A 25,817-nucleotide genomic window follows, 5' to 3' on the forward strand; every position below is an offset into this window, starting at 1 on the left:
CATCTGTGGAATTGCATTATATACCTTTGTAAAGTACCTAATGTTTTTAATATAAATCTTTGAATTTCATAATGAAAAAACATATATGCTTCTAAAACATGACCATCAGTAAATGTATTAGGATTCAGAGATAAATAAAGTATGATTCCTACCTTTAAAAAACTTAAAATATAGTTTTACTTATTTTACTTATTGATTCACAATCAAATGCATTGCTATATTTAAAAATCTGGTCTTGGGGAAAAAATTCCTAAATATTGAAAATTGGCTAAAAAAATGACTTTTCAGTGAATGCACTCATTTTAATTAAGTTAATATTTGTATTTCAATGATAGTGATTTAAATATAACTGGGGCTCCATTTTCTTACTTTTTAGCCAAAATGTAACTACAGTCAAAAGTCCTTAGTTTTAATGAAAAATGTGGCAGATGTTGTATGCCCTCTAGTGGCCACAAAGTATATCTTTATATCTTGCAGGGGTTTTGTCAATGCATTTCACAAGTTTGGATGTTAAACTTATCTTTATCTACTGAAAGCCTTTGAGATTATCTGGCTAGTAAATAAGGTATAAAATTATATTTCTACAAAAAAACAAGAAAACAAAAAAAAACCCACACCCTATCTTTTACTAGAAGAGATAAGATTGTGTGTGTGTTGATACCCTTCGAAGGATGATCAAAGAGATGACTGAAATACATCCAAACTTTTGAAAATGATACGAGATGGTTGATTGATTCAACATCACTGAATGAGGAAGAGCAGCTCTGCAAAGTATTTTGCAAGATCAGAATTATCATTAGACACTGAACAGGTAAAATGAAGTGTGCATATTATTTGAAGATAGAATTGATAAATGAGTATTTTAATATGCTTGATAAAGAGTTTCTTGTCCCATTGTTCTAGTGAGTGAGCACGTGTGCAAGTGGGGGGAGGGGCAAATGGGAAGGGAGAGATAGAGAGGGAAAGACTCTCAAGCAGACTCCACACTGAGCGCAGAACCCATCATGGGGCTCAATCCCATGACCCTGAGATCATGACCTGAGCCAAAACCAAGAGTCGGATGCTTAACCAACTGAACCATCCAGGTGCCCCTATTTTCTAGAAATTTTAAACACAGATTTGTATTAATAAAAATATTACATTATATCCTTTTTCTTGTTTTCTTGTTTTTAAGTTTAAGTGTATGGTACAATATTTTTTATAAATTACATTTTGTTGAGTTAAAAAGGACATTTTTGGGATTTATGTATGTTGATACACGAGGCTCTAATTGATTCATTTTAATTAGTTTAGTATTTCATTGTTTGGATATACCACAACTTATTCCGTTCTTTTGCTAATTTATTTCAACTTTTTCAGTATTGCAAATAATACTGCAATTAATATTTCATATAAGTGCTTATGTGTCTCCTGTGAGATTATCTCAGAGTATACTAAGAAGTGCAATTACTAGTCAGGAGACAGGCCCTAAGGTGGGCTCCAGAGATTTTCCTCTTTCTAGTGTCCACACATTTGTGTAACCCACTTCCCTTGACTGAGAAACCCCTGTGATTTGCTTCTAACCAATAGGACATGGCAAAGGTAGTGAGATAGCTCTTCTATGAGTAAGTTATGTTATATGACTATATCACAGCAGACTGGAGCCGATATTCTACCCACACGTATGATGAAATCAGCAGTTATGTTGGAGAAGCCCATATGACAAGAAACAGCAGATGGCCTCCAGGACCTTAGGACTGCCTTTAGCCAATAACCAGCAAAAATCAGGATCTTTAGCTGTACAGTCAGAAGGAAATTATTTTAGCCAACAACTTAAACTTGGAAGCTATAGTAGGCAAAATAATGATCCCAAATATGCTCACATCCTAATCCTTAGACCCCGTGAATGTATTACCTTACATGGCAAAAGGGACTTTGCAGATGTGATCAAGGGTAAAGACTGTGATAGGAAGAACATCCTGGATTATCCAGGTTGATCCAATCTAATGATAGGAGATTTAAGAGCAGATAACTTTTCCTAACTTTTCCCAACTTCTTTTTTCAGTAGTTACAGAGAGAGGGGAAGAAGGGTCAGAGAGATGCAACAGTGCTGGCTTGGAAGATGGAGAAAGGATCATAACCCAAGGAATATAGGCAGTCTTCAGAAGCTGAAAAGTTAAGCTAAAGCCCATAGTTGATATAGCAGTCAACTGGTAAACTTGCCTTTTATTAACTGTAGTAAATATCTTTATCCTGAGTAAAGATCCTAGTATCCATGTCTTGGTGGTAATAACAGACTACTTGTAGTTATAATGTGCCTAGTGTATCTTTTTCCATCCATCCTTTTTTTTTTCTTTCAAATAGACTATTTTTTAAAGCAGTTTTAGGTTCACAGAAAAATGAGTGAAAATTATGGAAAGTCTCTATATACCATCTGTCTTCCCTTCCACAACCTCCCCCATTCTCAACATCCTCCACCAGAGAGGTACATTGGTTATAATTGATGAACCTACATTGAAATATCATTATCCCCGAAGTCCAAAGTTTATATTAAGGTTCACTCTTGGTATTGTACATTCTGCGGGTTTTGACAAATGTAAAATGACATGTATCTACCAATATATATATTGTATGTATAATATATATACATTACATATATAATTGCATATATTACAATTCCAAATTATTACAACATAATTACATATTTTATATATGTATATACAGTATAGTATAGGATTATTTCACTGCCCTAAAAATCTTCAGCGCTCTGTTCATTTCTTCCTCCCCACTAATCCTGGCAACCACTGATCTTTTTACTGTCTCTATAATTTTGCCTCTTCCAGAATGTCATACAGTTGGAATCATATAATAGATAGCACTTTCAAATTGGCTTATTTTACTTCGTAATTTGCATTTAAGTTTCCTCCATATTTTTATGGCTTAATAGCTCATTTCTTTTGTTTGTTTATTTTCAGTTTTAACATTTCTTTTTTAAAAAAGATTTTATTTATTTATTCGAGAGAGAGAGGGAGAGAGAGAGAGAAAGCATGAGTAGGGGGGAGGGGCAGAAGGAGAAATAGACTCCCCACCAAGCAGGGAGCCTGATGCAGGGCTCCATCACAGGACCCCAGGACCGTGACCTGAGCTGAAGGCAGATACTCAACCAGCTGGGCCACCCAAGTGCCCCAGTTTTAATATTTCTGTTTTTAAAATGCTTAAGGAATATACTTTTCATCTCAAAGCATTTGATATTTGTGTTTAATTATGAATATTTTCCCTATCACTTAAATGGCTTAGCATATAAGGAAATATTTTGCCTTACCTAGCAATCACCAAAAGGGTTTCTACTAGGATCCAGCCAGACAAATCATTTGTTTTAAAACAACCAATAGGCTATATGTGTATTTTTTAAGTGGTATATAATAGCAGTTTAATATGAATTTCTAAACATTACATGATTCAAAATCCTAAAAGTTTATGCTTTTCCATTTTTTTAATGTATTAACAATAGAAACCTTTTGACACATACTTTTGAAAGTTGTTGAAAAAGTTAAAAGCTAGTTTGTGGTATCTCTATTCTTATGTCCAGGTTCACCATGACACTGACACTGGCCCAAGTGGGGATTAAATGTACTAGCTAGTAACTTATAATGTGTTATTTAAAGTCCAAAACGTCCATAGAGGTACTCTGTACCAGCATGTCTACTTTTTTTTTAATCAAAAATGTATAGATTAATGGTTTGTATCTATTTCACCTGTTTAAAACCAGTCTGCTTTAGCTCCCTGACCAATAGAATACAAAAAACCCATCCAGGGAACTTATACCTTGGCTGTGCTGAATCATGACTTCCCACACTTATCTTGGTGGTCATGATCCAGAGATGAAGCATGTCCTGCATCTGAGAAAATGGTCTGGAAGTGTGCCTAGGAATCTCCATTCTCTCTCATGGTTGTCTATGCTTTTATCCTTTTACCTTTATTAAAGCTTTATATGAGTGTATGTTGGTTCATAACCTCCTCAGGAGCTTCCTGGATGAAATCTAAAACTAGCCCCTATGGGGAGGGAGAGACTGAAGAAAGAGGTAGGCCACTCCAGGTTGCTAGGTGGCAGGTTCAGTGAGCAAAGGCAACCTACATACAGGGCTTGTCTTGGGCAGCAACAAGGGAAATACATCTTTGCACCCGCCCACCAAATCTTAAAAGTGTATATAGAGTCCTTGCCTGGGTTCAGCGCACTGGGCTGTATACTGTCCAGACGGTCTCAGCACCACAGCACCATCTCGTCTACTATGTCTTTGGGGCAGCCTCTGGGAGTGGGGAAGGCAAGCAGAACCCATATTCCATGGATAGGGGAGGTGGTGAGGAGCCTCTTATTGCCAAGGTGCACCTCATAGGTCAACTGGCAGTCATGTCATCTTGATGACCTCCACCAACAGTGTACCCTGTGGTTTAATGAGTTCTTTCAGTTATCTGACCCTGTGTAATTTGCTGCAGTTGGTGCTCTGAGCAGGATGCTTGAAGTGGCCCTTGGCTGTATAATTAAATGATGGATAAGGCTTAGTTTGGAAGAAAGGAAGATGAGGAAATGGGATATGAAGGACCTTTGATGCCAAGCTAGCTCCGCTAGGCTAGCCTTCAATTCAGTGGTATTGTGACCATTGACAGCAGAATAAACACATCAACTTAGAAATGGATAGATCTGGAGCTGAGGGAAATACCTAAATGGATGAAAAAAGAAATTCAGACAGGAGGGAAGTCAGTCAAGAATTCTGTGCCTTGGCTGCTGTTAGCTGCTTTGGCAAAAATGAGAGTAACTAAGAAAAAACACGAGGCTTCAGGTCTGCCAGGTTACCACCATTGATTCTGTGTTAACAGGAAGGGACATGATGAAATCAGGGAGTAGTACAAGTACTTCTTTTGATCAGAATGTTACCCTGCCTAACTGATAATCACTAAAAAGATTATACAGGCTTTGGACAAGGTGAAGGGGAAAGTGGGGATCAAGAGATGCCCCAAACCTGGAATATTCAAAGAGCTCAGGCAGTCTATGTTTTGCAGAAATGTGGATATCCTAATCTCTTGAGCCAGTGGAAGGCAGGGTTATGTGAAAATAGCTTGAGAGGGGGGATAGTCCAACTCCACTCTCATACAAAGCTGAACAATCCTGAGGGTGCTGAAATGTTGGAAGTACAAGCACCTTCAGATTGATTATATAAGGACAAAATATGCTCTAATTTTAGGCTTTTCACCCAAGAAATAATTTATGTGATAAATAGGGTTCAAATGCTTGGGATTCTTGTGTGACCCTCCTGTTGGGAGGTAAAGGATATGAGAGAAGCTGTCACAGACCTACTGGCTCAACTCCAAAAGGGTTAAGTGATGGGAAAAATGTTAGAAATATTTAGGAGAAAAAAGACCATTAAGATTAAAAGGGATAGGGACACCTGGGTGGCTTAGTCAGTTAGGTGTCTGCTTTCAGCTCAGGTCATGATCTCAGGGCTTGGGATTGAGCCCTGCATCTGGTTCCATGCTCAGCGGGGAGCCTGCTTCTCCCTCTCCCTCTGCCGCTCCCCCTGCTTATGCTCTCTCATTCTCTCTCTCAAATAAAAAAATAACATATTTTTAAAAAGAGATTAAAAGGGATGAAAAAACCTCAGGACAATTAAACAGGTTGGGATAGTTAGTTAAAAATATCCTGAAAAAGGAAGTAATAGATGGAATAACTACTAAAACTTTAATAGATTGCTGGAGAGATTATGTGGTCCATCTGCACCACCAACTCCAAAAGTTACAAAAAAGATTTGTTCAGTTTATCCTAGCCATAGTGAATTTTTAAAAATCTTATGGTGATAGAAAAAAAAAAAAAAAGGATCCTCATAAACAACACTGATTAAAACAATGCCAGGTAAAGAATATATCAGGTTGGTCCCAGGGCGGAAAGTGTCGGTGCCATCAGTAGCAGGGAGTCCAAGACCTTTTGCATTGGTGTGTGTGGAATATCATGGACATGATGAAGAAATTTTATTGGAATTGTTCTACAGTGGCTCATAGTTTACTGTCAGATCTGCGAATAAAAAGCAAAAAGGCAACATAATTAAATTATGGAGTTGTGGTATATTGTCAATGACTTAAAATTGAAAATATGGCTTGAAGTAGAAATTTATGAACAAAGATTACTCATGGTTGTGTACCAACTTTGCCAGAATATGTTATTAGAAAGTATGTGATATCTTGAATGGGAGGGATGGGAAGCTCTTCCCTCAAACAATTGGAGAAAGGGATCTAAAAATCTGCTCTATATACTATTTTAATTGTTAAGCTAAATGGAAATCCTTAGGAAGACCTTACCCACTCAAGTGATTAATGGAAAACAGTATAGTACACCTGGGGGTTATTAAGAAATTCCTGACTTGGCTAAGGTTATGATAGACACAAGTATATTATCACCCATAGAATACCCTTTCTAGTAATCCAGTGTGGCTTGGAAGAAAAGTTGAGGAATCTTGGAAGTTAATTGTAGACTATGGAGGACTGAAAAAAATGGTTCCTCCAACAGCATCAGCCATGCCTAACAGTGTAACACTTCACATTTGCAACAAGCTAAGAAGGATTGGTATTCTGTGATTGATTTATCTAACAATTTCTTTTTTAACTTCAATTGTGGAAGAAAGTCAAAATCATTGTGCATTTCTGTTAGTTGGAATGTAAATTGGTGCAGCCACTGTGGAAAACAGTATGGATGCTATTTAAAAAAAATTAAAAATAGAAATACACTATGATTGACTAATTTCACTACTAGGTATTTACCCCAAGAAAATGAAAACACTGATTTGAAAAGATATATCCACCCCTAGGTTTATTGCAGCATTACTTATAATAGTCAAAGTATGGAAGCAATATAAGCATCCATCAATAGGTGAATGGATAAGAAGATGTGGTATATATGTGATGGAATATTACTCAGTCCTAAAAAAAGCATGGGATCTTGCCATTTGCAACAACATGGGTGTACCTAGAGAGTGTTATGCTAAGTGAAATAAGTGAAAAACAAATGCCTGTGATTTCACTTATATGTGGAGCAAAACAAATGAATAAACAAAAGTAGACACAGACTCATAAATATAGAAGACAAATATGATTGTCATAGGGGAGGGAGGTTGGGGGGATGGGCAAAAAGGGGCAAAGGAGAGTGGGAGGTACAGGCTTCTAGTTAGGGAATGAGTAAGTCACAGGATAAAAGGTACAGCATAGGGAATATAGTCAATGGTATTATAATAGCATTGCATGGTGATAGATGGTAGCTATATTTGTGGTGAGAATAACATATAGTTACTGAATCACTGTGTTGTACACCTGAAACTTATGTAACATTGTGTGTCAATTATACTTCAATTAAAAAAAAATCATTGTCGGGGCACCTGGGTGGCTCAGTTGGTTAAGCGACTGCCTTCAACTCAGGTCATGATCCCAGGGTCCTGGGATCAAGCCCCGCATCAGGCTCCCTGCTCAGCGGGGAGTCTGCTTCTCCCTCTCCCTCTGCCTGCCACTCCCCCTGCTTGTGCTCTCTCTCTCTCTCCCTGTGAAATAAATAAATGAAATCTTTAAAAAAAAATCATTGTCTCTTTATGTTGGACAGAATCCAATACAGGTTTACTGAGCTTCCATAGGGATATTTAAATTCTGCTTAGTGACATAACCGGTTCAATTTGATTCAATTGAAATGTGCAGTTATACATTTTATTGATGATAGAATGCTGATCTCCATCTGAAGATCATGCTAAAGCAATTAAAAGTTCTGATTGATCATATCACTACCAGAGACCAGCTATAGCCAGCTAAAAATGTAGGTTCAAGAATACGTGGTAATATTCATAAGAATTACTTGGGCCAGAGACATTAGCAACATTCTTCAAACAACCAAAAATAAGCTACTGTTCCTGCCAGCTCAAAAATTGCAACAAAAATTAATTGGTTTGTTTTGTTTTGTAAAATTAGCTCCCACTCACAAAGTTACCAGAAAAAAGAAAAGCTGAATTTGAATGGGGCTCTGAACAGCAGTAGCCTACCATGCAGTGTCAAAAAGCCATGACCTAATAGATACTTCTGGAGTCATACAACCTCGATGATGATCAAACGATCGGAGTGTCAGCAACTCCAACCATATTTGCTGAGGTCTTGGCCAAAAGCTTGTTACTGCCTCCCAGTGGTAACCACTGAGATTTTGGACTTGAAATTTTCCTAATGCAATTCCCAGCTCTAGTCTCTGACGATCGTTTGCCTGTTACTGTGCTTTAGTTAAACCTGCTTCTATTACAGAAAGATGTAAAATTATTTTGAGATCTGAAATACACATCATGGCATGCATTATGTAAAAACAACATTCTAGGAAAGAAATCCAACAGATACTCATCAAATGGAAATGGACCACAGCAATACATAAAAATGTGGCTTCCATGACTTTGGGCCCTTTCTTAGATCCCCCTGAGGAGTTATCTAACCCCATAGCTGAAGGGCCCCACACCCTATGATTATTTCTCAAGGATGCCTAACAAGCATCATGGTTTACAGATAGTAGTTTCAAGCTGGAAGGACAACATTTAGTCTGGAAGGCATTGTGACACATAATTGGTTATTACTTTGAATAAAGAAGGTAAAGATAAGTCTGCTCAATGGGTAGAATTAAAAATTGTGTTCCTTGTGGTGTCAAAGGAACTGGTCATAAAAATAAGGATATGATATGGATTTTTATAGATTTTTGGATAAAAACCAATGAACTAGAAGTATGGTTCAGAAAATGAGCTTATAGACTGGAACATAAGAGTTTCCTTAGCATCGGGTGCTACATAATAGAAAATCTTAAGAAGGAGGAAAGTCCAGGCGTGCCTGGGTGGCTCAGTCGGTTAAGCTTCTGGCTCTTGATTTCAGGTCAGATCATGATCTCAGGGTCATGAGATCGAGCTGTGTGAGGCTCTGCACTCAGCGGAGAGTCTGCTTCTCCTCCTCTCCCTCTGCTCCTCTTACTGCTTGCGTGTGTGCTCACATTCATGGGCATGCTCTCTGTCTCTCTCTCTAATAAATAAATCTTTAAAAAAAAGGAGGAAAGTCCAAGTGTAGCACGTTGAAGCCCATGAAAAAAACAAACAAAAATACTTATAAATTTATAAACAAACAAATAAACAAAGACAACTGGAACCAGAAATTGCATAACCACATTTGGTCTTTGGATGACTTCTTTGTTATAGTAGATGAGCAGCCATGAAGAATTTGAGCAATGAATGATGGACAGTAAAAAAAAAAATAATAATGTATTCTACTGTCCCCTGTCTGATGAGAAAGGATCCTGGGAGCTGCACTGGGAAGTCTCAGACCTCTTTAATGTTTGTCTACACTTTGTTTCTACTGCTATTTCATATTATTGACTTTATTTAAAGATTAACATGTATAAACCTTGAAGTCTTGAGATCTTATCATCTGGATCTGTATAATTAATGTCATCATATAAATCAAATTTAAAACACTCAAGCAATATTTCTATTTTATAAGGATCATGATTATCCAATCTTGTTATAGTTGAGTCTTTTAAATCTTATTTATGGTAGACTTTCCTTCATGTGTCTATTTATTATTGACTTTCAAATGTGTGCTAATCTTCGGTGAGGCTTGATGTTGAACAATCCTATAAAGCTAGGGTTGGGGGTACACAGAATAAAACTCTAGAATAGTTTTGTGTTTACTTTTGTAAGGTGCCCCAGGGATTCCACCTCCAGAGGTTGACTTCTTATAACAACTTTAGCCATTTCCAGATTTCATGACCTTTGAAAATTTTATTTTTTTTCATGTGCTGGGTTTTGCTTTATTTTTTTAAGTTTTTATTTAAATTCCAGTTAGTTAACATAAAGTGTAATATTAGTTTCAGGTGTACAATGTACTGATTCAACACCTACATACAATACCTAATGCTCATCATGAGTGTACTTCTTAATCCCTATCACCTATTTAACCCTTCCCCCCCATCTACCTCCCCTCTGGTAGCCATCAGTTTGTTCTCTATAGTTAAGAGTCTGTTTCTTGACCTTTGCAAATTTAAATATAAAATGCTTAACATGATAGAGTATAAAACATAGTAGGAGTTAAGTCAGCAAAAATTGAGCAGCATGAACTCCAGGGGCTGTCCCTGACCAGAAACACTGAAAAACTGGCAAATCTGTCAGATTCAACCTTATAAGGAATTCTGGAAGATAGTCAAAGGTTTAAAGCAAACAAGTGAATGTTTAACTGGGAGAAAAGCCACTGAAACATGGTAGGTGAGGTTTTGGGCATTTTAACTTACCTTTTTTCTATCCTGCTGTCCAGGATGTTAGCAGTCTTGAAAGCTGCAGCCCATGTTCTTGGTGTGGGTACCTGGTTCCAAAAGGAGCAGAATGGACCTTGTTCCCAAGGAATTGTGTTTTTCTGTTTTGACCTGTCTTTAGGTTCCATGGAGGCCTGATGCAAGGATCTAACCTTCATTTCACCTAACTCAGAACTAAGTGCAGAGAAGTGCCTATGTGGAGCATGTTCATCAAAAACACAAATGAAAGGCAAATGAACAACTTGTTCTGCCTGGGGAATAAAATAACAGTTGTAGAAAACAATAAACATGCTGAAGGCCTGGATGGAGAAGCTGGAGAATGTAATATTTTGGGGCATAAGGATTTTAAAAGCTTCTGCATACACTGGGGAATCTAGAAAACCATGTGCATGCACAGGGCAGTATGCATGCTCAGAAAACACCAAAGAAGAGCATGTGCTTTCACTTCTGGCTGATCTTTATGATCAATTCAAACAAGAAGTAAAGGATCAAATAGAGAATTAAGAGTTTTCTACCATCTTTTCCCCCAAGTGCACTGATTTTGACAATCATCCATGTTTGAGAGTGCCTTTGTGAAAGTCTAACAGTCCAGTGGAGAACTTCTAGCATACGTTAGAGGAAAAAAAATCCCTGAGTAAATGCATGAGGGGGTTAGGAGTAACAGTTTTACTTTACCTGCATAATCCCTTCCCTAGATGGTACAGCCCAATGCCAAGAGAAACACTCTCATGTAGAAAAATAAGAGCATGTGAGTGAGCACCTGGCTTCTCAGCTGTATTGAACACTGGGAAGAGACCCATTTCTTTCTCACCCCATCCAGAATACTGAGGTGTGCTGATGACTGGGAGGTAGGAGCAATTGAAATCATACCAAGTGTCTTTGCTGAGCACAGTGATATGAAATAATAACCAATAGCAGGAAGAAAACTGGAAAATTCACAAAATCTGGAAATTAAACAACATACTACTGAACAACCAATGGGTTAAAGAAGAAATCAAAAAGAAAATTTAAAAAGCATCTTGAAGCAAATAAAAATGGATAAAACATACCAAAACTTCTAGGATGCACCAAAAGCCGTTTTAAGAGGGTAGTTTTGAGTGATAAGCACCTACATTAAGAAAAAAGATTTCATATGGAAAACCTTATCCTTAAAGGAATCACTAAAAGAACAAAGGAAGCCTTGAGTTAGCAGAAGGAAGAAATAACAAAAGTCAGTAGAAATAAAAGAAATAGAGAACAGATAAACAATAGAAAATAAGAATGAAAATAAAAGCTAGTTTTTTGAAAAGATAACAAAGCTTCAGCTAGACTGACTAAGCAACAACACTCAAATAAAATCAGAAATGAAAGAAGAGACATTACAACTGATATCGCAGAAATACAAAGGATCATGAATACTGAATTCTGAATGCAGAATACCATGAACAATTATACACCAAAATAAATAACATAACCTAGAAGAAATGGATAAATTCCTAGAAATATACAATCTAACAAGACTTAATGATGAAGAAATAGAAAATCTGAAAAGAATGAGTAAGGTGATTTAATCAGTAATTCAAAACCTTCCAACAAAGAAAGGTCAGGAAAAGATTGTTTCACTGGTGAATTCTACCAAATATTTAAAGAAGAATTAATACCAATCCTTCTCAAAGTCTTCCAAAAAAATTGAGGGGGAGGAAACACTCCCAAACTCTTTTTGTAAGGACAGAATTACCCTGATGCCAAAACTAGATAAGGACCCTACAAGAAAAGAAAACTATAGATCTATATTCCTGATGAATACAGATGCAAAAATTCTCAACAAAATACTAGTGAACCCAATTCAATAGCACATTAAAAGGATTATACACCAAGATCAAGTGGGATATTTGTTTGGAATGCAAGGATGGCTGAACATATGTAAATCAATAAATGTAATCACTTTAATAAAATGAAGGATAAAAATCATATGAACATCTCAATAGATGCAGAAAAAGCATTTGACAAATTTCAACATCCTTTCATGAAAAAAAACTATCAACAAATCCGGTATAGATGGAATGTAACTCACCACAATATGACAATATGACAAGCCCACAGCTAACATCATATTCATCAATGAAAGGTTGAAGCTTTCCCTCTGTAATCAGGAACATAACAAGGGTGACCAATTTCACCACTCCTATTCAACATAATACTGGATATCTTAGCCAAAACAGTCAAACAAGAAAAAGAAATAAAAGACATCCAATTTAGAAAGGAAAAAGTAGAAGTGTTTCTATTTACAGATGATATGCTCTTATATATTAAAAGTTCTAAAGCCTCCAGCAAAAAGCTGTTAGAACTAACAAATGAATTTAGTGAAGTTGCAGGACACAAAGTCGACATAGAAAAATCAGTTGTGTTATATACACTAACAGTAAGCTACCTGAAAAAGAAAGAAAGAAAATAATTATATTTACAATAGCATCAGAAATTTAAAGAAATACTGGGGCACCTGGGTGGCTCAGTAGGTTGAGCGTTTGCCTTCAGCTCAGGTCATGATTCTGGAGTCCCAGGATCAAGCCCCACAGCTGGCTCGAGTCTGGCTTCTCCCTTCCCTCTGCCCCTCCCCCTGCTCCTTCTCTCTCTCTCACTCTCAAATAAATAAATAAAATCTTTTTTAAAAAAAGGAAACTTAAAAAAATACTTAGAAATAAGTTTAACCAAGGAAGTGAAAGATCTGTACAGTGAAAACTATAAAACATTGAAGAAAGAAATTGGAGGAGACACAAATAAGTGCAAAGGTATCCCATGTTTGTAGATAAGAAAAATTAATATTGTTAAAATGTCCTTCCTACCCAAAGCCATCTACACATTCAATGCAATGTCTATTAAAATTTCAGAAGCATTTTTCATGAAATAGAAAAAATCCTAAAATATTTGTGCAATTATAAGACCTCAAATAGCTAAAAATTCCTGAGAAAGAAGACCAAAGCTGCAGACATCAAACATTCTGATTTCAAACTTTATTATAAAGCAATAGTAATCAAAACAGTATAGTATTGGCATAAAAACAGACATGCAGACAAATAGAACAGAATCAAAAGCCCAATCACAATCCCATGTATAAATAATAAGGGAGTCAAGAATACTCAATGGGAAAAACATAGTTTCTTCAATAAATGGTGTTGGGAAAATTGAATATTCATATGCAAAGGAGTGAAATTGGACCCCTAATTACATCAGTCACAAAAAATAATTTGAAATGGATTAGACTTAAATGTAAAATCTGAAGCCATAAAACTCCTAGAAGAAAACAGGGAAAAAGCTCTTTGGCATTGTCCTTGGCAACAATGTTTTGGATATGACACCAAAAGCACAAGCAACAAAAGTAAAAATACACTAGTAGGACTACATCAAAATAAAACCTTCTGCACAGTAAAAGAATCAACAAAATTAAAAGGCAACATATGGAAAGGGAGGAAATATTTGCCAACTATACATCTGATAAGGGATTAATATCCAAAATATATAATAAACTCACAACTCAGTGGTTAAAAAAACTGATTAAAAATTTAGCAAAGAATCTGAATAGACCTTTTCTAAAGAAGACATGCAAATGGCCAATAGGTGAAAAGGTGTTCAAAATTTATAGTCATCAGAGAAATGCAAATCAAAACCATGATGCGATAACTTCTCATACTCATAATAATGGCTATTATCAAAAAATAAAATAAGTGTTGGCAAGCATGTTGAAAAAAGGGTTCCCTTGTGCACTGTTGGGGGGGACTTTAAATTGGGACAACCACTACAGAAACCGGTTTTAAAATTCTTCAAAAATTAAAAATAGAACTACTATGTGATCTAGCAATCCCACTTATGGGTATGTATCCACAGGAAAGGAAATTACTGTCTTGAAGAGATTTTTGCACGCCCATGTTCATTACAGCATTATCCACAATAGCCAAGACATGGAAATGACATAAGTGTCCATCGATGGATGAATGGATAAGGAAAATGTGAAAAAAGAAAAAGCATGAAAAAGAAGAAAATTATTTTATTTGCAACAACATGGATGGACTCTGGGGGCATTATGCTAAGTGAAATGAGTCAGAGAAAGACAAATACTACATGATCTCACTTATATTTAGACTCTAAAGCCAAATTCATAGAAACAGAAAGGAGAATAGTGCTTGCCAAGTGCTGTAGGATGGGTAAATGGAGAGATGTTGCTCAAAGGGTACAAACTACCAGTTATAAGTTGAATACGTTTTGAGGGTCTAATGTACAACATGTGACTATGGTTAACAATAACATTATATACTTGAAAACTGCTAACAAACTAGATCTTAAATGTTCTCACCACAAAGCACATTCATCTGCGCGCACACACACACAACACAGACAACATTGTTGTTATGTCAGGCGATGGATCTAATAACTAACTTTATTGTGGTAATCATTTTGCAATATATATATGTGTATCAAATCATGTTGTACACAAACTTGCACAATGTTATATGGCAATTATATCTCAGTAAACCTGGAAAAAAAAAAAAAAGGAAATGAAGCTAAGGCAGAGTTGTAAATTACCTGGCCATATGCTTAAAGAATGTTTCACCAAGAAGGATTTTTAAATTTCTCTTACTTCTTTTTGGTTTTTTGGTTTTTGGCTCAAGGCATTTATGGAAATATCTGTCAAACCAATAGCTAACCACCAAGCTAAAAGAAGAGAGACTTCAGAAACCACACATGATAAAAACATACAATGTTTACCAAACAAAGTTTAGAAATGTTGCTAAACAAATAAACAATTACAACCCCACATAAAGCATAAACAAAAATTCTAGAACAATGTAGAATCTGATTTCCAGTGTTTCTATATCATAACATTCAAAATGTCCAGTTTTGGGGGCACCTGAGTGACTCCGTTGGTTGAGCATCTGACTCTTGGCTTTGGCTCAGGGCACGATCTCAGGTCCTGGGATGGAGCTCTGCATTGGGCTCCATGCTCAGTGCAGAGTCTGATTGTCGCTCTCCCTTTGCTCCTCCCCCTGCTCTCTCTTTCTCTCTCTCAAATAAATAGGTAAATCTTCAAAATGTCCGGTTTTCAACAATACATTATGAGATATTCCAAGAAACAAGAAAGTGTGACCCATTCACAGGAAATAAAAAGGGGGAGGGGGATTAACAGAAACTGTCCCTGATGTAACACAAACAATACAAAGACTTTAAATCAATTATCTTACATATGCTCAAACAGATAAAGGAAACCATGGACAGAAAGGTAAAAGAAAGCAGGAGAACAATATCTCAGCAAATAGAGAATATCTATAGAGAGAAATTACAATAAGGAACCAAAAAGAAATTTTGGAACTGAAAAGCATAGTAAGTGAAATGGAGCATTCATTGTAGAAGTTCAAAAGCAAATATGAGCAAGCCACAGAAAGAACCAACACATTTAAAGTTAGGTCAATTAATTTGTCTAATTAATAGGTCAATTAATTTGTCTAATTTGTACTTTGAAGTATCATGGGAAAAAAATAAGAGTGAAGATAATTGAACAGAGCCTAAGGCACTTGTAGGACACCATCAAATACACTAACATACACATAATAGGAGACCCAGAAGAAAAAGAGAATGAGACAGAAAAATATTTGAAGAAATAATATCCAGAAGCCTTCCTAAGTTGATGAAAATTAGGGATCTAGACACCCAAAAAGCTCAATGAATTCCAAGTAGGATGAACTAACAGACATCCATGTATAGACACATTATAATCAAACTATCAAAAGATAAAGACAACAAGAATGAAAACCTCGTAAGTAAGAGAAGCGAGTCATAACATAAAAGGAAATCTACAAGATTAACATTTCATTTTTTATCAGAAACTATGGAGGTCAGAAGCCAGTAGGGTGATATATTTCAGGCCCTGAAAAGAAAAGAAAAAAAAGAAAAGAAGAGGAGAGGAGAGGAGAGAAGAGCAAAGAAAAAAGTAAAGAGAAAACTGTGACCCAGGAATTTTATATCTGGCATACTATCCTGCAAAATGAAAGAAGATTTAAAATATTCCCACAGAAATGCAAGCTGGTGCAGCCACTCTGGAAAACAGTATGGAGGTTCCTCAAAAAGTTGAAAATAGAGCTACCATAAACCCAGCAATTGCACTACTGGGTATTTACCCCAAATATACAAATGTAGGGATCCGAAGGGGTACGTGCACCCTGATGTTTATAGCAGCAATGTTCACAATAGCCAAACTATGGAAAGAGCCAAGATGTCCATCAACAGATGAATGGATAAAGAAGATGTGGTATATATATACAATGGAATATTATGCAGCCATCAAAAGGAATGAAATCTTGCCATTTGCAATGACGTGGATGGAACTGGAGGGTATTATGCTGAGCGAAATAAGTCAATCAGAGAAAGACATATATCATATGATCTCACTGATATGAGGAATTCTTAATCTCAGGAAACAAACTGAGGGTTGCTGGAGTGGTGGGGGGTGGGAGGGATGGAGTGGCTGGGTGATAGACATTGGGGAGGGTATGTGCTATGGTGAGTGCTGTGAATTGTGTGAGACTGTTGAATCGCAGACCTGTACCTCTGAAACAAATAATACATTATATGTTTTAAAAAAAAGAAGATAGCAGGAAGGGTAAAATGAAGGTGGGGAAATCGGAGGGGGAGATGAACCATGAGAGACTATGGACTCTGAGAAACAAACTGAGGGTTCTAGAGGGGAGGGGGGGGATGATGGGTTAGCCTGGTGATGGGTATTAATGAGGGCACATACTGAATGGAGCACTGGGTGTTATACGCAAACAATGAATCATGGAACACTACATCAAAAACTAATGATGTAATGTATGGTGATTAACATAATATAATAAAATAAAAAAAAATTAAAGACTTGAAGAAAAAATATTCCCAGAGAAACAGGAGTTGACAGAGATCATTGCTAGTAGTCCTCCCTTGCAAACATGCTAATGGGAATCCTTCAGGGTGAAATAAAAGGATGCTAGACAATAACTCAAGCCATATGAAGGAATAAAGAATACAGGTAAAGGTAACTAAATATGTAAATATAAAAACCAGTATTATTGTATTTTTTATTTGTAAATTCTCTTTTTTCTTTACAATTTAGAAGACAAATGCATAAAACAATAATTATAAACCTATGTTAGTAGGCACATATAATGTTGTAATTTGTGAAAATAACACTATAAAAAGGAAAGAATAGAGATGTATAGCAGCAGAGGTTTTGTATACTATTGAAGCTAAGTTGGTATAATTTCAAACTAGGTTGTTGCCAGTTTAAGATGTTAATTATGACTTCAAAGGTAACCACTAAGGTTATAATTTAAAAATATTCACAAAAAGAACTGAGAAGGGAATCAAAATGGTATATGACAAGAAGAAATAAACAAAAAAATAAAAGACAGAAATTAGAGGAATGGATAAATAAACAAGACCCATTTATGTGCTATCTACAAGAGTCAAAGAAACTAATAGGTTGGAAAGAAAAAAATGGAAACATATATTCCATGCAAACCATAAAAAAGCGCTGGGGTGGCTATGCCAATATTAGAACAAACAGACTATGTAAAACATTGTTACAAGAGGCAATGAAGGACATTATATATTGAATTAAAGGATCAATCTATCAAAAATACATAATTATATACATAAATGTACTTAGTAATAGGGCCTTAAAATATATGAAACAAAACTTGACAAAATTAAAAGAATAGACAGTTCTTAAATAACAATTGAAGATTTCAATACCCCACTTTCAGTAATGAATAGAACAATTAGAAGATCTGTGAAAAAAATAGAGGACTTGAACAACACCAAAAACTAAGTTCATCTGACAGTCATGTATAGAATCGTCTACCCAACAACAGTAAATACACATTCTTCTTAAGTGTACATGGAATAGTCTTAGGGTAGACTGTATGCTAAGCCACAAAACAAGTCTCAATACATTTAAAAGGCGGAAGATTTATGCGTTTTGAAGAGAAACCGGAGTATTCAATACATTTAAAAAAGACTGAAATCACACAAAGTATCTGCTCCAAAACAATAGAATTGAACTAGAAATCAATCACAGAAGAAAAACTGAGAAATGTATGAATGTGTAGAAATTAAACAGCACACTCTTAACCGGTGGGTCAAAGAAGACATAGGGTAAATTAAGAGATACTTAGAGGTGAAGGAAAGTGAAAACCTAATATACTAGAACTTGTGAGATTCAGCAAAAGGAGTGCCCTGGGGTTATTTTATAGCTATACCTGCTTATGTTAAAAAAAGAAAAAAGAATGATCCCAAATCAAGAACCTAAGCTAAACTGTAAATAAAAAGAAAAAGGGGGCGCCTGTGTGACTCAGTCGTTAAGCGTCTGCTTTCAGCTCAGGTCATGATCACAGGGTCCTGGGATCTAGCCCCATATCGGGCTCCTTGCTCCACGGGAAGACTGCTTCTCCCTCTCCCACTCCCTCTGCTTGTTGTTCCCTCTCTCGCTGTGTCTCTCTGTCAAATAAATAAATAAAATCTTAAAAAAAAAATAAAAAGAAATAAAAAGAAAAGAGCAAGCTAAACTAAAAGCTAGCAGAAGGAAAGAAATAATAAAATTACAGTGGAGATAAAAGAAGTAGAATATAGAAAAACAATAGAACAAAAGTTGGTTTCTTGAAAACATCAACAAAATTGACAGATTTTTAGCTAGACTAGAGAGAGAGAGAGAACTTACATTAGAAAAGACAGTGGAGGGCGCCTGGATGGCTCAGTCGTTAAGCGTCTGCCTTCGGCTCAGGTCATGATCACAGGGTCCTGGGCTCCAGCCCTGCATCGGCCTCCCTGCTCCGCGGGAAGCCTGCTTCTCCCTCTCCCACTCCCCCTGCTTGTGTTCCCTCTCTTGCTGTGTCTCTCTGTGTCAAATAAATAAATAAAATCTTAAAAAAAAAAAAAGAGAGTGGAAGCATTACTAATATAAAAAAAAAAAAGCAGTCACAAAGGACCACATACTGCATTATTCTATTTATATGAAAAGTCCAGAATAGGCAAATCTATAAAGACAGAAAATAGAACAGTTGCCTAGGGCTGGGGGCAATGGGGGTTGGAGAGTGATGGCTAGGAGGTATCACATTTCTTTTTTTTTTTTTAAAGATTTTATTTATTCATTTGAGACACAGAGATACAGAGAGAGAGAGACAGAGAGAGCATGAGCAGGGAGAGAGGCAGAGGGAGAGGGAGAAGCAGGCTCCTCGCTGAGCCAGGAGCCCGATGTGGGCTTGATCCCAGGACCCTGGGATCTTGACCTGAGCCGAAGAAAGACGCCCAACCATCTGAGCCACCCAGGCGCCCCGGTATCACATTTCTTTTTGAAGTGATGAAAATCTTCTAAAATAGATTGTGGTGATGGACATATACATCTGAATATTCTAAAAGCCATTGAATCATACACTTTAAATAGGTGAAATGTATGGTATATGAATTATATCTTAATAAAACTGTCAGATATTTCTGAACTAAAATGTGTTAAGAAGAGTTTTACACTTTACATTGGAATTTGGGGATGAAATGGTGACAGTTACATCGACCTGAGCAAATGAAGAAATAAAGAGATCTTCGTTACTTTCAGGGACAATACAGTTTTGTACAAGAAAGGACATACTACAGAGTAAACATGACTTAGCTATGAATTGTGATTCAAGAGTAATTATAATGGGAGGGAAAATCTAAGATGTGGTATAGTGGAGGAGGGAATGGGAGAGAGTGAAATCCTTTTCTTTCATTATGGGAATTTAATTAATAGGGTCGAAAATAGAAAAAAAATTGAGATGTAAAATTATAAGTACATTACTTAGATCTATAAATGTAAATGCCATCAGTCTGAAAAAGTGAAATGCCTCTGCAGAAAGGAAATTAGAGAGAGAAGGAGGATAGGGATTCCTGTTTTTCATAAAAAGCCTTTTAGAATTATTTTATTTTTAATATGTGTACATTTAATATTGATTAAAAAAATAAACTTAAGGAATGCTGTAATATGTATACTTAATATATACCTAACCAAAAAATGTTTTAATGAAGAGCAATATATATAGCTAAAATATTTATACTAATATATATACTAATATATAGCATACAGTATATATATATATATGTATATATGTATATATCATCATAGCTAAGGAAGTAGTTTCATTGGTCTTCTCTAACATTTCTATTATTTTTTATGTAAATAGACCATTTCTATCTCTAAGTAAAAGAAAATTAGGCCCCCAGTAATTTGACTCTGCCTCTGACATCATAGCTGGCACTATAAAATATAAAAGAGGCAAAGAAAGGATGAGAAATTAACAAGGAGACTATTGTAGATGGTAATTAATCAAGAAAGCAAAAAATAGAATTTGAATGACTCTACTAATTTAGGAAATGGCATGCTGGGGATAATTGCAGTAGATTGCCCTATGCTGACACCTAATGTTCACAGAGAACTGTTAAGAAATGTTTGACTGTGGACCTGGGTAGAAAGTCAAGTTAGGTCATCCATCATTGTGGGTGTTCTTACTCAGAAGTTCCTTAAAAAAATAAATAAATAAAAAATAGGTCACATACTCAGCTAATACATGTAAGTCATAGCAATTAAACACTAAGAATGGCACTTGTTTGGATGAGTAAGTCTGTTTTTAAAAGTAACTTTTCCACAAGTCAATAATACGAAGTATGTGAAAATGTAAAAATTAATCATTCTACTTAGTTTCACTGAGTGCACAATCAACAATTGGTACACTAGAGATGAATGTGGCAATTAAAACACTTTATAGATAGATTTAGATTTAGATACAGATCTATCTTCCTTACAATATATCAGTAGATCATCTCTGCAGGGAATGGGAAAGTATTCACACAACCTTCTAAGTTGGCTCTGAGACAGCACTAAAAAGCAATACCAGGGGCATTAAGCTTCCATTCAAAGATTTATCCCTGTAGAAAGCCTTTGCACATAGTATCAATATGTTCAATTTATAGCCTACTCAAAACTTATTTATCTTGAAGTGGAAGGTTTGATTTTTTTCATTTCAAGGTAATGTTCTTAATATATACTATTTTCTTAATTTTTTTTTTTTTTTTTTAAAGATTTTATTCGGCAGACAGAGGGAGAGGGTGAGGGAGAGCAGGCTCCCCGCTGAGCAGAGAGCCCCATGTGGGACTCGATCCCAGGACCCTGAGATCATGACCTGAGCCGAAGGCAGACGCTTAACGACTGAGCCACCCAGGCGCCCCTATTTTCTTAATATTAATGAATACTTTGGGTAATCATCAATGCTATATAACAGTAAACAGAATTATTATAGCCCTTTGGTATAGTCATATTTCAAAATATGGAGCCCCTAGATATGTGGCTTATATATAAACCATTTAGTGAAAAAATGGAAAAATATTGTTATGCCTAGGATAATCATTATTTCCAATATTATCTTTTATTTCAGCCCCAAATAACTAAGCCTTCACTCAACAGACACATTTGACATTTATCAGCACATAAAAAGTTGATTAAGGTTAATATATGACTAGGCATTAAAGGAGATAAAAAGGAAGCACAAACCCTCTGGGCTTAAGATATTTAGATGTCTCAGCTCTTGATTAGCACATCAGATAGAGTGCTGCTGGACTCTTACTAAAAAGACATTGTCATCAGTCCTTCTCCCATTTCCATGACAATAATATTAGAGATAGAAAAATTTGAAAAACCTACAAATGCCAGTTTTGTTCAATCTATGTTTCAACATCTGCCTCAATTTTTCCAGTGAGGTTGCAAATACTACTCTCTGCAGTACATTCAGCTGAAATTTAATAAGGTAGAACTATTGGAAAAATTGTTGAATATTCAGATGGGATTAGGAATATATTATATTTTCTCTGTAAGTAAAGATTTAAAGGGAACTCATTACATTGTATTTCTCTTCAGGGGTCTTCTAAAATACAGTTATTGGTACTAGATCATCATTGCAATGTTAATGGAATTTGTTGTTTCTCAGGAGCAAATCTGTGGATCAGGAAACATTACTACTTTTCTACACTTGCACCATATAAAAAGAGATATCATGTGTTAGTTAAAGACTTATATTTGAGTACAGAATTATCTAAAATATATCGACTCCTGAAAGCTTTAGACATATTTAACATTCGGGGCAAATGAATCTCTGTTATAAATGCTACTATTTGAAAAGGCAACGCTGTTTAATAAGAGTATGAGACTGTTGGCTTTTAAATATACAGTTCTTCAAAGAAGAAATATTTTGGAAATAAGGAAAGCTTGTATTTTCAGCAATGACTTACAGGGTGTTGTTTTTTCCTCTTGAACTGAGAACAGCAAGGGTGACTGAGTGCTGTAGGAAAAACCTAATAAAGCCCTGTCTCATAACGAAAACTTTTTCTTAGTTTTCAGATCTTACTTTGCCTAGTTCAATATTTCCCTATCCATCAAAGAATAGCTTTGAATAACCTGATTTATGAGCATTATGGAAGATTATTCTTTTCCTTTTTCCCCTTTTTAATTTACACTAAGAATAGTAAAGGAAATTGCTGTTTAATTCCTCTTAAAAGAAATGTCATTATTTCTTTTCAAAATATTTTATATAGTTTATGACTCAACTATAAATCATCATGCCCAATGAATAGAGGGGCACTATTGTGGATAATCAGGAATAGTTGCAGATCCAAAAATTAAAAAAAAATTTATGTATGAAGTCTGTGTTACTGCGATCATAGATAAGAGGGTGTCACTGATTTTCACTTCTTCAACATCTGAAAAAATCCTACTCTAACCCCATTGAAGGAGCATATTGTTTGGGCAGCTGACCTTCTTCTTGCAGTTAATTGTCCCCTGCTCTATGATTATTTCATAGTACTCTGTAGATTACTTTGTACTACTGTCTAGACTGTAAGCTCTTTCAAATTACTGTCCCTGTTTTACTCTTGTGTGTATTCTTTTTTTTTTTCTAAGATTTTATTTATTTATTTGAGAGAGAGAATGAGATAGAGAGAGAGAGCATGAGGGGGGAGGGTCAGAGGGAGAAGCAGACTCCCTGCTGACAGCAGGGAGCCCGATGCGGGACTCGATCCTGGGACTCCAGGATCATGACCTGAGCCGAAGGCAGTCGCCTAACCAACTGAGCCACCCAGGCGCCCCGTCTTCTAATTAATTGATTCCTTCATTCATCATTATTTGTTGAGTATTTATTACTCAGTCAATATTATATAACATAGTCAGGCACTGAGTATTATATAACACAGTCAGGCACTGTGTTAGGCACGAAAGTGAAAATAGTGTTGAAAATATAATGGTTGCCTTCTTTCCAAAGCTTCAGTCTAATGGAGAAGACAAACATAACATTTATTTGTTTGATTCTTAATAACAACTGATAAGTGTTAAGATGCTATGGTAGATATAAACAAGGGAGATACAAAGCTAGCAAAAGGGTTAAAGCCTGAGCTGACATCTGTAGCATGAGAATAAGTTAACTAATCAAAACGATGGCAGGGGTGAGATGGGGAGAAGCTTTAAGAATTGAGAAAGTGCAGGAAAATCCTATATGGTGAGAGGGAACATGGCTGGCACAAGGGGCTGTTCCTAGAGTAATTAGGACAAAAACAAGTGTCTGGGGCTGAGGAGAAGCTGAAAAGGGAGGTAAAGCCAACCATCTATGGGTCTTGTTGGCCATATTGATGGTCTTGTAACTCTAGCCTCAGAGCAATAATAAATAGATGAGGGGACTAAATGAGATGATGTTTTAATAAGATCTTCATTCTAGATTTTACATATTTTGATGGTCGCAGTATGGAAACCAAATTGGAGCCCAGTAAGAATGGATGGTGGAAGCCAATAAATATAGGTCTCTCAGCCCAGTGCCTACATGATCAATGGATTGTTACCTCATCCCCAAATACATACACAAAAATGTTTATAACCAAATAAGAAGAATCCCAGTGGGGACCAGAGAGGATTGTATTTAGGATTTTTAAAAAATTCCAGCCTAATAAGTGATTCACTGAGATTCTGGAAGTCAAGAGAATTTGGAGAAGTGATAATGGTTGTTAAAAAAGATTATTTAGAGACCATTTAAAATTTAATTTCATTAATAGATGTATAGATATGCACTGTTTTCCATCTTTTAAAAGCTGTTCTGTGTATCCATTTGTTTTATATATAGTGAGACTGAACATACAAATGGACAACAGCAAGACCATATATAATATAGAACTCTGACCCATAGCCTGCAACAACCAGCTGAGGAAACAAATCCATTATGTACAGTAACCAGCCCTTCAGGAACCCAGTCTGCTATCTCTAAGTCAAATTTGTATGAAGTCACCATGATTTCTAGTAACAGTCCAAGAGCCAAATAGTAACAATTAAACAAAAAAGACTAGACTGAATTAGTAACTCAAAGCTTTCATAATTTTTGTCTGACTTTCTACCAACCAGAGAAAGCAAATGTGTACTCCCCCCTACCCTAAGCAATCACATAAAATGCCCCACTTCTAGTTAGCCCATCTACAGCTTCTCCCTGCCAACAGCTTCCACTCAGGATGGAAGCCTTCCCTTCTTTCTACTCCTCTGCCTGCCTTTGAATCTGCCAACCCCATAAGTGATGAGTGATGATGGCTGATTTCCTTGCTATAACTCTGAAAAACTTTTGCTTCTGCTCATTTGGTTGGTCTTCATTTATTTCCACAGTAGACTCTCTATAGTGGAGAGTTCTGTTGTGGAGCTCGGTATCCATTTGCTACTTCTAGCCATATATCCATTTAATTAGGATCTGAGATATTGAATGGAAGAGCTGCTATGTTTTTGAGTTAATGTGTGTGAGTGTGCATGTGTGAGACAGAGAAAGGAAGAAATAGGTAGTAATAAAGAAACAAAGAGAGTGAGCAGGGTATTTAGGAGTGGAAAGTGGTTATATTCATTCAGCTCATTTATATTGAGCATCCACAATATGTCAGGCACCATTTAAGGCCTTTTTGATACAGAGAGGACAAGCCAAAGATCCTTGTCCTCATGGAACTTATATTATAGGAAAGAAAAAGACAATAAACACATAAATTAATAAATAGAGTAAAAAAGTAAATTATACAGCATTTTAGAAGATGGTAAGTACTATTTAAAAAACAAAGGCAAGGTAAAGAGGTTGTCAGGGGCCTGGGTGGAGAGTAAATTAAATAGGTGATCAGAGAAGGCCACATTATGAAGGTGATAGTTAGCAGGAACTTGAGGAAGAGGAAGAGAATGAAGAGTGAAATAAGTAAATTTACTTGAGGGAAAACCTTTTTTAAGCTGAGAAGAGCTAAAACAAGGGCCCAAAAATGGAAAGATGCTGGCTATGTTCAAATAATAGCAAAGAGGTGAATGTAGCTGGGGTTGAGTCAGTAAAGGAGAAGAAAGGACGTGAGGTCAGGAGGTGGTGGCGTTCATATGCGGGAGAAGGATGTTCGGCCATCATAAGAATCT

The 25,817-nt window shown here is 36.1% G+C and overlaps 1 pseudogene; it reads right to left on the reverse strand.

The window, feature by feature from the left end:
* The window catches only part of LOC116643257, a 145,621-nt pseudogene that overhangs the window by 106,595 nt on the left and 13,209 nt on the right, over nt 1–25,817 (reverse strand).

This window comes from Phoca vitulina, unplaced genomic scaffold (genome assembly GCF_004348235.1).
Source record: "Phoca vitulina isolate PV1807 unplaced genomic scaffold, GSC_HSeal_1.0 scaffold25, whole genome shotgun sequence".
Lineage (NCBI taxonomy): Eukaryota > Metazoa > Chordata > Mammalia > Carnivora > Phocidae > Phoca > Phoca vitulina.